Consider the following 16,023-nt stretch of genomic DNA (forward strand, 5'->3'; position numbering starts at 1 on the left):
CAGTGGTGCAATCTCGGCTCACGGCAACCTCTGCCTCCCGGGTTCAAGCGATTCTCCTGCCTCAGCCTCCCGAGTAGCTGGGATTACAGGTACACGCCACCACACCCGGCTAATTTTTGTATTTTTAGTAGAGACAGGGTTTCACCACGTTGGCCAGATTTGGTCTCGAACTCCTGACCTCAAGTCAGGATCCGCCTGCCTTGGCCTCCCAAAGTGCTGGGATTACGGGGGTGAGCCATTGCGCCCGGCCTAGAGGCCTTTTTTCAGCTTCCCATATCTCATTAAAGGCAGATTTCTGATCATGAAGCTGCCATACATCCCTTCTCAAGGTGCCTGTTAACACCAAGATTAAACCCTGTGTAAAAGCAAAGCCCTCTGAAAACCTTCCATACTTTACCCCAAAGTCCTTACCACCCCGCTTTTACTATGCTGATGTATGAACTCTCACCCCTGGCGGCTCGGCTCCTGGAGCCACTCCTTTTGGAGTGCTCCTAAATACAGCGAAAGCAAACTTTTCTGCTGCTCCTCTTTCTATTGTCAATTAAATTGCAGTCCTCTCCACCTCCCCACCACTCAGATATATTGGTAAAGAAAAGCTTTCCTAGGCAGGGCATGGTAGCTCATGCCTGTAATCCCAACACTTTGGGAGGCCAAGGCGGGCAGATCACCTGAGGTCGGAAGTTCGAGACCAGCCTGACCAACATGGAGAAATCCCATCTCTCTTAAAAATATAAAGTTGGCCGGGTGTGCTGGTGCATGCCTGTAATCCCAGCTACTCGGGAGGCTGAGGCAGGAGAATCACTTGAACCCGGGAGGCGGAGGTTGTGGTGAGCCGAGATCACACCATTGCACTCCAGCCTAGGCAACAAGAGCGAAACTCCAACTAAAAAAAAAAAAAAGGTAAACCTTTCAAAGCTGGGAACACTTGTGGTGTTTTCTGGTGGTTAACTCTATTATTCTTCTTTAAAATCCTACAGTTTTCCTTTTATTACTATTCTATAAATCCTCAGTTCATTTTGATTCTTTTATTCCTTATCTTTACAATTTCAAATAATAACCTCAAAACTCCGTTTCTTGTTTTGTCAATTTAATTTGCCCTTGGGCTGTGTGAGAGCATCAGCACCTGCTGTTCGGTCACCGGCACAGCGGCCCCTCCTAGCTCTGGCCAGCAGCACTCCAATTTTGACAGTACTGAGACTTGCCCACTTGCATTCTATTCTGCAACTATATTGGGTTTGTCCATGTTTTTGTCTAACTGCTGCTTCTACAAGATAAAAATCAATATGCATCAAATGCATTATATTGACTACTATGTAAAAAGTGGTCATTATAGCCAGGTGTGGTGGCTCACACCTGTAATCTCAGCACTTTCAGAGGCCAAGGCGGGTGGATCACCTGAAGTCAGGAGTTCGAGACCAGCCTGGCTGACATGGTGAAACCCTGTCTCTACTAAAAATACAAAAAATAGGTGACTGGGTGCGGTGACTCACGCCTGTAATCCCAGCACTTTGGGAGGCCGAGGCGGGCGGATCAACAAGGTTAGGAGATCGAGACCATCCTGGCTAACACAGTGAAACCCCATCTCTACTAAAAATACAAAAATTTAGCTGGGCATGGCAGGCAGCTGTAGTCCCAGCTGCTCAGGAGGCTGAGGCAGGAGAATGGCGTGAACCTGGGAGGCGGAGCTTGCAGTGAGTCAAGATGGCGCCACTGCACTCCAGCCTAGGCGACACAGCCAGACTCCATCTCAAAAAAAAAAAAAAAAAAAGCCGGGCGCGGTGGCTCAAGCCTGTAATCCCAGCACTTTGGGAGGCCGAGATGGGCGGATCACAAGGTCAGGAGATCGAGACCATCCTGGCTAACACGGTGAAACCCCGTCTCTACTAAAAAATACAAAAACTAGCCGGGCGAGGTGGCGGACGCCTGTAGTCCCAGCTACTTGGGAGGCTGAGGCAGGAGAATGGCGTGAACCCGGGAGGCGGAGCTTGCAGTGAGCTGAGATCCGGCCACTGCACTCCAGTCTGGGCGACACAGGGAGACTCTGTCTCAACAACAACAACAAAAAAACAAAAAAAACAAAAACAAAAACAAAAATTAGCAGGGAGCCTGTAAACTTGGGAGGCTGAGGCAGGAGAATCGCTTGAACCCCGGGAGGAGGAAGTTGCAGTGAGCTGAGATTGCACCACTGCATTCCAGCCTGGGTGAAAGAGCAAAACTCCGTCTCAAAAAAAAAAAAAAAAAAAAAAAAGTGGTCGTTATAAACCCAAATGAAGTAGTTTCCCGATGCAGAAGTTTTTGAGTGTCTACATCACCATAGTGACTTACTTTCTCCTATTTTGACAGCAGTCCTGAAGTCTTGGTTGTATGGATCTTGAAATGATCCTTCATGAGAAAACCCTAATCAACATTAAGGCCAGGCAGATAATCATCACGCTGAGGTCACTGTCCAAACCAAACATAACTGTCTCAATCCCAATCTGCAAAATAGAAATGTTTTTTTTTTTTTTTTTTTTTGAGACGGAGTCTCACTCTGTCGCTCAGGCTGGAGTGCAGTGGCGCGATCTCGGCTCACTGCAAGCTCCGCCTCCCGGGTTCATGCCATTCTCCTGCCTCAGCCTCCCGAGTAGCTGGGACTACAGGCGCCCGCCACCTCGCCCGGCTAGTTTTTTGTATTTTTTAGTAGAGACGGGGTTTCACCGTGTTAGCCAGGATGGTCTCGATCTCCTGACCTCGAGATCCGCCCTCCTCGGCCTCCCAAAGTGCTGAGATTACAGGCTTGAGCCACCGCGCCCGGCCTAGAAATGTATTAAAAACCTGAATCATGATGTGCTACAGTTTCTTCTCCGTAAGCATAAAACGCACTGTTTCCTGTTATATTGAATATTTGATCAGATTCTGCTTTAAAAGAAAAAAATTTAAAAAGCTTTCGCAAGTCCAACAGAGCTTATAAAAATAAAAAGTAAAAATAAAAAGCCTTCATCAGACATTAGGGGCTAAGGTTTTCTGTTTGTAATTAAATGTGCCATTAACAAGAATAGAGAATATTTGAAAAAAGAATTTTTTTTTTGAGACAGGGTCTCACTTTGTTGCCCAACTGAAGTGCAGTGGCATGATCTCAGCTCACTGCAGCCTCAACCTCCTGGGTTCAAGCCATCCTCCCACCTTAGCCTCCTGAGTAGCTGGGACTACAGGTGTGCACCACTATGCCTGGCTAATTTTTGTATTTTTTGTAGAGATGGCATTTTGCCATGTTGACCAAGCTGGTCTCAAACTCCTAGGCTCAATCAGTCCACCTGCTTCAGCTCCCAAAGTGCTGGGATTACAGGCGTGAGCCACCATACTCAGCCAAGAATAGAGAATACTTAATCTCCATTTCTCTGTATAACATGCTGGCAAAATATTACATAATGCTCTTAGGTCCTTGGCCAATGAATATCTTCAGTCAATCATCCAATTAACCTTGGTGGTTCGTTATTACCTGTCATAACAATACAATACACCGTTTCCTCTACCTCCCACATTGAAGGTTCTTTAAGCATCAACAGTTCCATGCCGCTGAGTCCAACCCAGAATCAATGAAGAGCATGTTCTTCTACCATTTTTAAGCATGGAGTTTACCTTTCCTTCAAGTTCATAGTTCTCAGTAACTAGACCTATTTAATATGTACATATGCAGGCAGGAAACCTGATGCAAAAGGGTCTTATAAATGCACTTATAAACCTGGGCAAGCTGCTGTGTCAAAATATGCACAGTCTAACCTCTGGCTGAGTTAGCCACAACCAATAAACAGTAGATCCATGCAATTTTTATTTGGGAGTTATCTTTATAAAATCACAGACAGAACTAAGAAGCCACGAATGTGAAAAGGCACAGGAAATGTAAATGAGTGAACAGAGAGAATCAGACAAGATGGACGGAGGTAAGAGGTTAACAGGGAAACAGGCAGGTAAAGAGGGTAACAGGGAAATGAATGTGGGGATCAGACACTTTCTTTATCATTGAAATGGTCAGAACAGGGCTTTGGACCTAGGCAAAGCCTCCATGCTGGGGCTTCCCAAATTTTGGCATGAATCAGAATCCCCTGGAGGCAGAGCTGCCAGATACAATACAGAACCCCAGGCCAGGCTTGGTGACTCATGCCCGTAATCCCAGCACTTTGGGAGGCCAAGGTGGGTGGATCATGAGGTCAGGAGTTCAAGACCAGCCTGGCCAAGATGATGAAACCCTGTCTCTACTAAAAATACAAAAATTAGCCGGGTGTGGTGGCACGCATCTATAATTCCTGCTATTCGGGAGGCTGAGGCAGGAGAATCACTTGAACCTGGGAGGTGGAGGTTGCTGTGAGCTGATATTGCACCACCGTACTCCAGCCTAGGCAGCAGAGAGAGACTCTGTCTCAAAAAAAAAAAAAAAAAAAAGAAAGAAAGAAAGAAAATACAGAACCCCAGCTAAAGGTGAATTTCAGTTAAACAACAAATCATTTTAGTATTAAACATGTCCCATGCAATAATTGAGACATACTCATATTAAAAAATGATGTCACTTATCTAAAATTAAATGTAACTGTGTGTTTTGCGTTTTTGCTCTACCTACACTGATTGCTGTGCCCACACCCAGAGTTCTTGATTCAGTGGGATCTGGGATGGGGCCCAAGAATCTGCATTTTTTGAGACAGGATCTCAGCTCTGTTCCCTAGGTTGGAGTGCCGTGTCACAATCACTGGTCACTGCAGCCTCGATCTCCTGGGCTCAAGTGATCCTCCCGCCTCAGCCTCCCAAAATGCTGGGATTACAAGCATGGTCCATGGCACCTGGCCAAGAATCTGCATTTCTGACACGTTTCCAGGTGATGGCGGTGCTGCTGTGTGAGGATGCCCTTTGAGAATCCCTGCTACAAAGCCCCTCCCAGTGTGGTGGCATTGCTGTGTGGTGGCCTTGCACTGCGGATCGCCCACCTGAGGAATGCTCTGTGAGCACTGGCTGTGTCGCCCTGCCACTGTGTCTCTGCTTCGCCAGAAACATGTGTTTCTCCACTTTCAGGCAGAAGCACCAAGTGCTCCTGTGAATTAATTTGCTCATTTAATGCTCATTACATTTAAATTTAAGTGTCATTGAAAGGACTTATTTTCCCACACTGGACCACGGCCCTCTCCATGCTCACTTCCTTAGAATAAAGAAGAGCATGAGGCTGGTGAAGGGGCCTGATGGATTATTGCATTGGCTCTGTCTGTGGTGACAGGCTCACAAAAATACTGTCACCACGGTATTTCTCAGCATTTGCTACATAGGAGCTTTTTCATACTTCAGGAAACATATTTACCATTTTAAAACCAAAGACATCAGCCTTCCATCAACATCTGTGATTTAGCTGTTACTAAACATTGTAAATGTATCAGTGTCTTGTTCCTTGGAAGTAGAACACCTACCATTGGACTCCCTTTACTCTAATTAACCAACGGCACCCCACATGAGTCGTTAATAACTAGTTGGCCTTTGTCCCCTTCGGAGGGGACATACATGGTACAGTTGCCAAGTCATGGACTCACTTTCTGACAAAAGCTTCTCCAAGATGCTCCTGGCTAGAAGCCGTGTGTGTCAGTTTGCTGTGGCAGATAATACTCTGTCCTCTGGGCACCCAAAATTCGTGTGTTGAAGTCCCAACCACCAGTGTCTAGAATGTGACTCTATTTGGAGGCAGGGTCTTTAAAGAGATAACAGGCCAGGCGTGGTGGCTCACACCTGTAATTCCAACACTTTGGGAGGCCAAGGCAGGCAGATCACCTGAGGTCAGGAGTTCAAAACCAGCCTGGCCAACATGGAGAAACCCTGGATCTACAAAAATTAGCTGGGTGTGGTGGTACATGCCTGTAGTCTCAGCTACTTAGGAGGCTGAGGCAGGAGAATCGCTTGAATCTGGAAGGGAGAGGTTGCAGTGAGCCACTACACTCCAGCCTGGGTGACAGGGTGAGACTCTGTCTCAAAATAAATAAATTAATTAATAAAATAAAATAAAATAAAAAATAAAGAGATAACTAAGGTTAACCGAGGTCCTTAGGGTGGAACCTAATCCAGTATGACTGGTGTTCCCTATCAGAAGAGGAGATGAGGACACAGGGCAGGTGCGCCCATCTGCAAAGCAAAGGAGAGAGGACTCAGGAGACAACAACACTGCAGACACCTTGATCTCAGACTTCCGGCCTCCGGAATTGTGGGAAAACACATTTCTGTTGTTTAAGCTGCCCATTCTGTGATACAAAAAGCCCTCACTTAACATTGTCAGTAAGTTCTTGGAAACTGACTTTAAGTGAAATGATGTATAACAAAATCAATTTTCTAATCAATAGGCTAATTGATATAAACAAGAGTTAAATTGCTACAGCACACTTCTCCTTTTGCAGGGCGCACTCACACACGCCCACCCTCACTCACATTGGGACCTTGTAGACACATCAGTTCACCTAATGTGCACAATCTTGGGATCAAGGAGGAAACGAGGGCACCCAGAAAAAACCCACACAGACATGGGGAGCACATGCAGACAGACTCCAACACAGATAGTGGCCCCAGATGAGGATCAGTCTTTTCTCATCGACCTTACAACAAAGCCCTGTTGAGGCCAGGGGCGGTGGCTCATGGATATAATCCTAGCATTTGGGGAGGCTGAGGCAGTAGGATCGCTTGAGCCCAGGAGTTTGAGACCAGACTGGGCAACATAGGAAGACTCCAGTTTCTACAAAAAATAATTTTTAAAAATTAGCCAGGAATAGCGGCACGGGCCTGTTGTCCCAGCTGCTTGTGAGGCTGAGATGGAGGAAGATCACTTGAGCCATGATTGTGCCACTGCACTTCAGTCTGGGCAACAGAGCAAAACCCTGTCTCAAAATAGATAAAAACAAAATGACCTTATTCTAGGACCTGCTGTACTTTGTTACAATAGCCCAAGCAAACTGAGACACCATGTAAAGGCCAGTTTTCCTTTACAATAAAGAAGACAATAGTGCACCTACCCCAGAGGTGACAACTGTAGGATTCCATTTGAAAGAGCAGGCAGGCTGCGCGCGGTGGATCACGCCTGTAATCCCAGCACTTTGGGAGGCCGAGGTGGGCAGATCATGAGGTCAGGAGTTTGAGACCAGCCTGGCCAACCTGGTGAAATGCCATCTCTATTAAAAATACAAAAATTAGCTGGGCGTGGTGGCGGGCACCTGTAGTCTCAGCTACTCAGTAGGCTAAGGCAGGAGAATTGCTTGAACCTGGGAGGTGGGGGTTGCAGTGAGCTGAGATGGTGCCACTGCACTCCAGCTTGGGTGACAGAGCAACTCGGTCTCAAAGAAAAAAAGAAAGAACAAGCAATTTTCACCTTACAGTAACCTGTGATTGAGGATCTCAGTTGCCCCTCTCAACAGATTTTCCTGTTTTATCCTTCAGTTCTTCTCTGGCCCTGACTGGAGACCAGACATAAGCACAAATCTGAGGGTTGAGTCCTGGTGTGGACAGGAACCATTTCCTCACCCCCACCACCCTGTGTGCGCTACCACTTGCTTCTGCCAAGAATCATCCCTGCCGTGAGCTCCTCCTTACTCATTATTTTTCTTCTTCCTTGCAACATGCAGAATTTCTCTCTCCTTATCCTGATGTTGATGAAAGGCAATAGTCTTTGCTAATTTGAAGTGTGATGAAACATACAGAAGAAAAAAAGATTTCTGATAAACACTCTTTGCTAATTAAGTATTTGGAAATCTGCTTGTACCAAAATAATATGACATTCCTCCCTCTGCCTTTTATTTCCTCTAATAGAATTGTTTTCCTCCACAGGTTCTTTTTTTTTTTTTTTTTTTTCAGACAGAGTCTCACTCTGTTGCCAGGCTGGAGTGCAATGGTGCAATCTCGGCTCACTGCAACCGGCTCCTGGGCTCACCGCCTCCTGGGTTCAAGCGATTCTCCTGCCTCAGCCTCCCGAGTAGCTGGGATTACAGGTGCCCGCCACTGTGCCCAGGTAATTTTTGTATTTTTAGTAGGGACAGGGTTTCACCATGTTGGCCGAGATGGTCTCAATCTCTTGACCTTGTGATCCGCCCGCCTCGGCCTCCCAAAGTGCTGGGATTCCAGGCATGAGCCACCGCGCCCGGCCAAGAGAGGTGCCTTCGTGATCATTAATTTCTCCACCTCACTTGGAAGATTGCTAGAAATCACAAATAAAGTTTGTAATGTAGTTACATAGCTTTCACTGAACATTTTAAATACTTGAACAAAAAATTCATGAGGATTACACATAACCAAGCCCATTCCAAACTTTATGAAGACTTCATTTGTCAATCCCCCCCATAGTTAATAAATATTGTATTTTTTCATGACTCCCCCTTTTAATCATTATACTGACTCATACCACTCAAAACTGCAGTTTAATTATATTAGTTTTCTCTAATATAAAATTAGTTACATATTTAATTAACTTCCTTTCTCCCAAAATAGCAACCATCCTCTTTGATTAACCTAGCTGAGTCATGCAAAACCTTATGCTTATCTTGCTGTCAATTACAAGCGTATTTTAGTTTTAGGCAGAAATAGGTCACATTGTACCATGCAAAAATTATGGAGTTAGGGCTGAGCACGGTGGTTCTCGCCTGTAATCCCAGCACTTTGGGAGGCTGAGGCGGGCGGATCACCTGAGGTCAGGAGTTCAAGACCAGCCTGGTCAACATGGTGAAACCCTGTCTCTACTAAATACAAAAATTAGCCGGGCATGATGGCAGGTGCCTGTAATCCCAGCTACTCGGGAGGGTGAGATGGGAGAATCTCTTGAACCTGGGAGATATTGGTTGTGGTGAGCCAAGATCGTGCCACTGCACTCCAGCCTCGGCAGCTGAGTGAGACTCCATCTCAAAAAAGAGAAAAAGAAAATTACGGAGTTAGGAGGAAGGATGGCAGATGGATAGGAAATTAATTTCACAAGTAAATGGATCCTCTATTGACTCTGACAGACAAAATGTAAGAACAAGAATGCAAAAGTAAGACTTTTTTTTTTTTTTTGAGATGGAGTTCCGCTCTTGTTGCCCAGGCTGGAGTGCAATGGCACAATCTCGGCTTACTGCAACCTCCACCTCCCGGATTCAAGCGATTCTCCTGCCTCAGCCTCCCGAGTAGCTGGGATTACAAGGCATGCGCCACCACGCTGGCTAATTTTGTATTTTTAGTAATTTCTCCATGTTGGTCAGGCTGGTCTCGAACCCCCGACGTCAGGTGATCTGCCCGCCTTGGCCTCCCAAAGTGCTGGAATTACAGGCGTGAGCCACCACGCTTGGCAGTAAGACTCTTTTATATTCCTAGACTTTTTTTGCATGTATGGATCACTTTGATAACAAAAGGTCCCTTATTCGATAAAGACAGTTCATGACTATTTTATTCATTACCAGTTTATTTCATTTAAAATTTTATTACTTTTGAAATCTGGATGTCACAGATGAGGCTGTGTCATAACAGTTTAAGGTTAGAGCCCTCTTGCAAGGACAAGGATGTCAATGAGAGGTAAGGAGGGTTCCAGGCGCATTGGTGCCCACATAAAAAAGCGAGCTAGAGGCGGGGCGCAGTGGCTCATGCCTGTAATCCCAACACTTTGGGAGGCCGAGGTGGGCGGATCACCTGAGGTCAGGAGTTCGAGACCAGCCTGACCACATGGAGAAACTCCGTCTCTACTAAAAATAAAAAATTGGCCGGGCATGGTGGCTCATGCCTGTAATCCCAGCTACTCTGGAGGCTAAGGCAGAAGAATCGCTTTAACCCGGGAGGCGGAGGTTGCGGTGGGCCGAGATCGCACCATTGCACTCCAGCCTGGGCAACAAGAGGGAAACTCCGTCTCAAAAAAAAAAAAAAAAAAAAAAAAAAAAAAAAAAGAAAGAAAGAAAGAAAAAAAGAAAGAAAAAGAAAAAGCGAGCTAGGACCAGGCAGCTTGAAACACAGCGGGAGCAGTGATCGCCCAGGCCAGAGGCGCTCCCACAGCGCCCCCTGGTGGCCTACCTCTGGAGTAGAAGGATGAACTGTTCTTAGTAGTTCTGGCAATCTGGCCCCTGACCAGCAGCATCTGTATCACCGGGGAGCCTGTCAGAAATGCAAATTATGGCCAGGTGCGACGGCTCATGCCTGTAATTCCAACATTTTGAGAGGCTGAGGCGGGAGAATCGCTTGAGCCCAGAAGTTTGAGACCAGCCTGGGTCAAGACCAGCCTGGGTCACATAGCAAAAGCCCATCTCTAACACCAGTGCACATTCCAATTTGAGAACCACTGTTCTGTTCTGAACGTGAGCTCGAAATGTAGGTTGAGCCACAATGACTACGGCTGCAGCCAATATATAAAGAAAGTTACAAGAGAATACCAGCTTTTTAACCAGGCGCGGTGGCTCACACCTGTAATCCTAGCACTTTGGGAGGCCGAGGCGGGCGGATCACAAGGTCAGGAGATCAAGACCATCCTGGCTAACACAGTGAAACCCCATCTCTACAACAAAATACAAAAAACATGAGCCGGCATGGTGGCGGGCTCCTGTAGTCCCAGCTACTCAGGAGGCTAAGGCAGGAGAATTGCTTGAACCTGGGAGGCGGAGGTTGCAGTGAGCCGAGGTTGCGCCACGGCGTTCTGGCCTGGGTGACAGAGCAAGACTCCGTCTCAAAAATAAATAAATAGGCCGGGCGCGGTGGCTCAAGCCTGTAATCCCAGCACTTTGGGAGGCCGAGACGGGCGGATCACGAGGTCAGGAGTTCGAGACCATCCTGGCTAACACGGTGAAACCCCGTCTCTACTAAAAAATACAAAAAACTAGCCGGGCGAGGTGGTGGGCGCCTGTAGTCCCAGCTACTCGGGAGGCTGAGGCAGGAGAATGGCGGCGTGAACCCGGGAGGCGGAGCTTGCAGTGAGCTGAGATCCGGCCACTGCACTCCAGCCTGGGGGACAGAGCGAGACTCTGTCTCAAAAAAAAAAAAAAAATAAAATAAATAAATAAATAAATAAATAAATAAATAAATAAAAATAAGAATAGCAGCTTTTTAAAGGAAAAATCATTTGGGACCCAGGTCTAAAAGCAATTCTTTGGGAGAGTGGGTCCTAACAGAGCAGACCCTGAGTACTGAAACTAACAGGTGATGCTGTGTGTTGGGCTGCATAGTGCCTCTCAAATGTCATATGTTGAAGTGCTAATCCCAAGAACCCCAGAAGGTGACTATATTTGGAGGAGGGGCCTTTACAGAGGTAATCAATTTAAAATGAGGTCATATGGATATGGGGGCCCTAATCCAATCTGACTGGGTCCCGTAAGAAAATGCTGGGTGTGGTGGCTCACGCTTGTAATCCCAGCACTTTGGGAGACTGAGGCAGGCAGATCACCTGAGGTTGAGAGTTTGAGACCAGCCTGACCAACATGGAGAAACCCCTTCTCTACTAAAAATACAAAATTGGTCAGGTACAGTTGCATATGCCTATAATCCCAGCTACTCGGGAGGCTGAGGCAGGAGAATTGCTTGAAAGGTTGCGGTGAACTGAGATTGCGCCATTGCACTCCAGCCTGGGCAACAAGAGCAAAACTCCATCTCAAAAAAAAAAAAAAAAAGAGAGAGAGAGAGAGATGAGGACGTAGACACACACAGTGGGGACAACCCTGTGAGGACACAGGGAGAAGACAGCTTCGGACTTCTGCAAGCCAAAGAGAGAGGACTCAGGAGGAATCAACTCTGCCCACACCTTGATTTTGGACTTCCAGCCTCTAGAACATGACAGAATAAATATCTGTTCTTTAAGCCCCTGTTGTGGCACTTTGTTACAGAAGCCCTAACAAATTAACAAATACATGCAACAATATTCCTCAACAATGCAAAACTAGCTTTAAATAGGAATTTGTTAATCCCATCTTCAGAGTATTGTAAGGTCAAAATGTCTACATTTAAATTGATGAATGCAATTTTCAAGGAGGGACATCTCCTTTTTTTTTTTTTTTTTTTTTTTTTTTTGAGACAGTGTCTCGCTCTGTCGCCCAGGCTGGAGTGCAGTGGCGTGATCTCAGCTCACTGCAACCTCCACCTCCTGGGTTCACACCATTCTCCTGCCTCAGCCTCCCAAGCAGCTGGGACTACAGGCACCTGCCACTATGCCTGGCTAATTTTTTTTTGTATTTTTAGAAGAGACAGGGTTTCACCGTGTTGGCCAGGATGGTGTCGATCTCCTGACCTCATGATCCGCCTGCCTCGGCCTCCCAAAGTGCTGGGATTACAGGCGTGAGCCGCCGCGCCCGGCGGGACATCACTTTCAAACAAGTGGGATTTGCAAGTTCCTCTACCCATTGCATGCTTCTCAACATCAGAGTTAGGAAAGAGACAGGGGTGCCCCCTCTTCGTGGCACACACAAATGACCCCAGGAATGATGCTAAGCAAATAGGCCCTCCCCATGGGGAAGGCCCTGCTGCTGACTCTGCGTCATGAGCGGCAGTGCCACAGAATTAGACTCTGACCATGCCGCTTTACAGCAGTGGGTCTTCCCTGTACACTGACACACTCGTCCCAAGTGAAATGGCTTATGGAGAAACAGCTCTTCTCTGGGTGCTAACTTCTATGGGGCAACTAATTAGCGCTACTGCTTAGCATAATAAAGAGATACATAAAATATTTGAGATGGGAAACGTGACCATGACATATCAAGGCTAAAGACAACAGCTGCTTCCTGGAGGGTCAGGGCCTCTGCCAAGTATCAAAAGGACTGGTCTGCGGCAGGAACTCTACTCCTCCCCTCCAGAACCCAGGCTCTCCACCTCTTCCCAGTTCCGTCCGCAACTGCCAGAGTGCCACCTGCTGGGGGCTCAGAGGAATTGCCCTCTGCCCCCAGGAATTGCCTTCTGCCAAATTTTGTCCCTTTCCTGGGAGCAGCCCGGATCAGATGGTTGCATGTGCCGCAAAGCCAGGAATTCAGAGGGGCCAATCTCCCCCAGAGTCCATTCCAGACAGCCAGCTACGGAGAAGACGTATTTCCTTGGGGTGGCACTGGATTGAAAGTCCTTCAGGCCGGGCGCGGTGGCTCACGCCTGTAATCCCAGCACTTTGGGAGGCCGAGGAGGGCGGATCACGACGTCAGGAGATCGAGACCATCCTGGCTAACATGGTGAAACCCCGTCTCCACTAAAAATGCAAAAAAGTAACCGGGCGTGGCGGCGGGCGCCTGTAGTCCCAGCTACTCGGGAGGCTGAGGCAGGAGAATGGCGTAAACCCGGGAGGCGGAGCTTGCAGTGAGCCGAGATCGCGCCACTGCACTCCAGCTTGGGAGACAGAGCAAGACTCCGTCTGAAAAAAAAAAAAAAAAAGTAAGTCCTTCAAAAATGCTACATGAGAACTGCCAAGCGGTGTTAAACAAGACTAGGATTTAGGGGAGCAGGTAGTAAGAAGCCAAGAGCCCCAGCCCGCCCCCTCCTCTACTGCCCTTGCTTTCATAGGGAACATTTGCATTCTTCTCTGGAAGTGGAGAAAGTAACGCATAATAACTTTCTTTGACTGACAAGTATGTGTTTCTGCCATGAGCTAACAGGCACTGGACTGAGACACAGGAAAGCGTGCAGCGAATTCTAACAGTTCACTTCCCTCTTACAATGTGAATTCATTCAAATTAGACCTTCGAGTGAAAGCCTCTTAGATGATTTCCTAAGTCCCCATTGATGTCTCTTTTCCCACACAAAGGCATCTACAAATGACTGCCTATTTGGTCCTGAAGTAGTGGCTTTGAGAAACAGGCTTCAGAGGGAAGTGAAACATAACCAGGTTAGCAAGCAATGCATCAGCTATTGACTGAATGAGTGCCAGGAAGTCACCTGAGGAGGTATCATCGAACTACTGCTGCTCTTGCAGCCATAACAGGAGAAAAAAGCTGCAGGATCTGGAGCCGTTTTCAAATAGTCATCAATGATCACCAACATGTGATTCACAAGCAGGTCCCTTCCTCGTCCCCAGAACATACCTTACCTTTTATTATCACTTATGGATTTTGCATGAATTTGCATGAAGTCTCTCCCATTACTCCTCAAACCTAATAAAAAGTTTCCAAAGCCCTTTCTAAGCCCTGCAAATCAAAACAACTTTGACTTGGCCAGGTGCGGTGGCTCACGCCTGTAATCCCAGCACTTTGGGAGGCCAAGGCGGGAGGATCACCCGTGCTCAGGAGTTCGAGACCAGCCTGGCCAACATGGTGAAACTCTGTCTCTACTAAAAATACAAAAACTAGCTGGGCATGGTGGTGTGCACCCGTAATCCCAGCTACTTGGGAGGCTGAGGCAGGAGAATAGCTTGAACTCAGGAGGCGGAGGTTTTAGAGAGCTGAGATCGTGCCACTGCACTCCAGCCTGGGCAACAAGAGCAAAATTCCGTCTCAAAAATAAATAAATAAATAAACTCTGGCGACCTGTATTGTAATGTACCTGTGTTATCTATGAGCTTCGAGGCTCACCGGCTATTATGTATCGTCCTGTCTTTCCATGTTCTTCCCTACATCTCTACTGAGCATCTTTCCATGGTTCAGGGATACTACATATTTCCTCCTGACACTTATAAAGGTGTATTTCATGGAAGAGCTATGTAGTAAATCCTAATTAATACACTTAAAGAATTTTTTAGGCTGAGTGCAGTGGCTCACACCTGTAATCCAAGCACACTGGGAAGCCGAGGCAGCGGAATCACCTGAGGTCAGGAGTTCGAGACCAGTCTGGCCAACATGGTGAAACCCTGTCTCTACTAAAAATACAAAAATTAGCCGGGCATGGTGGCCCACGCCTGTAATCCTAGCTACTAGGGAGGCTGAGGCAGGAGAATCACTTGAACCCGGGAGGCAGAGGTTGCAGTGAGCCGAGATCACGCCATTGCACTCCAGCTTGGGTAATAAGAGCGAAATTCCGTCTCAAAAAAAGAAAAAAACAAAAAGAAAGAGAATTTTTAATCAAACGATCTGGCTTATTATTTTCGAATATATTACTTAAGTCTTCCTTCAGGACCCAGACAAAATTCCCATGGGATATCCACACATATACCCCTTCCCCGTCCCCCGCCCCCCTACCAACAGCCAGCTTCTCCCCTTCCGGGCACACACAATGCACAGGCCGTATTCTGCCCATATGTTCTTTGGCTTCATTTTCTCATACACAGATCAAGACCAGAACCAGCCGCTTGTTAAAGGATTTCAAGATGTTTAGCATATGCATGAGGAAGAAACACCCAGGGCCTGGAAGATGACTAGATTACCCATTTTCTTCTTACCTGTTTATTGAGTAATGGGCGGTAACTGCTTTCAGCCTGTAAGTAGGAAGTCGACTGATGCAAGATGACTCTTGAAATAAAAATAACTTCTAAAATGTGTTTAAATTGTCCCTGGATCTCTTTAATCAATGTGTGTATTAGCCCATTTTGCATTGCTAAAGGAATTCTTCAGACTGGACGATTTCTAAAGAAAAGAGGTTTCTGGGCTCACAGTTCTGCAGGCTGTATAAGCATGGTACCTGCATCTGCTCGGCCTCTGGGGAAGCCTCAGGACACTCACTCATGGCGGAAGATGAGCAGGGAGCAAGTGTGTCACGTGATAAGAGAGGAAGCAAAGGAGATGCCAGGCTCTTTTAAACAGCCAGCTCTTGCATGAATTAATAGAGCAAGAATTGACCCATTACCACAGGGAGACCACCAAGCCCTTCTGGAGGGATCCACTCCTGTGACACCTCCCACCACGCCCCACCTCCAACTTTGAGGATTATATTTTAACGTGAAATGTGGAGGGGTCAAGGTCCAAACCATGTCACTCTGACTGTAAATTGAGCTCAGAACCAAGCACATTCTGTCAGGCCTCTGAGCCCAAGCCAAGCCATCGCATCCCCTGTGACTTGCACGTATATGCCCAGATGGCCTGAAGTAACTGAAGAATCACAAAAGAAGTGAAAACGTCCTGCCCGGCCTTTAACTGATGACATTCCACCACAAAAGAAGTGAAAATGGCTGGTCCTTGCCTTAAGTGATGACAT

General features: G+C 47.0%; 1 protein-coding gene across 1 annotated transcript in view; it reads right to left on the reverse strand.

The window, feature by feature from the left end:
- Nucleotides 1–1,249: 1,249 nt before the first annotated feature.
- The window catches only part of LOC105498787 (double homeobox protein 1-like), a 112,966-nt gene continuing 98,192 nt past the window's right edge, over nucleotides 1,250–16,023 (reverse strand). Inside the window, exons 5-6 of the transcript XR_011612348.1 lie at nucleotides 2,326–2,477; nucleotides 1,250–1,264 (exon numbers count right to left, since the gene is read on the reverse strand). The gene's annotated coding sequence lies outside the window, so the exon portion shown is untranslated. The remainder of the gene's footprint in view (nucleotides 1,265–2,325; nucleotides 2,478–16,023) is intronic.

This window comes from Macaca nemestrina, chromosome 14 (genome assembly GCF_043159975.1).
Source record: "Macaca nemestrina isolate mMacNem1 chromosome 14, mMacNem.hap1, whole genome shotgun sequence".
NCBI lineage: Eukaryota > Metazoa > Chordata > Mammalia > Primates > Cercopithecidae > Macaca > Macaca nemestrina.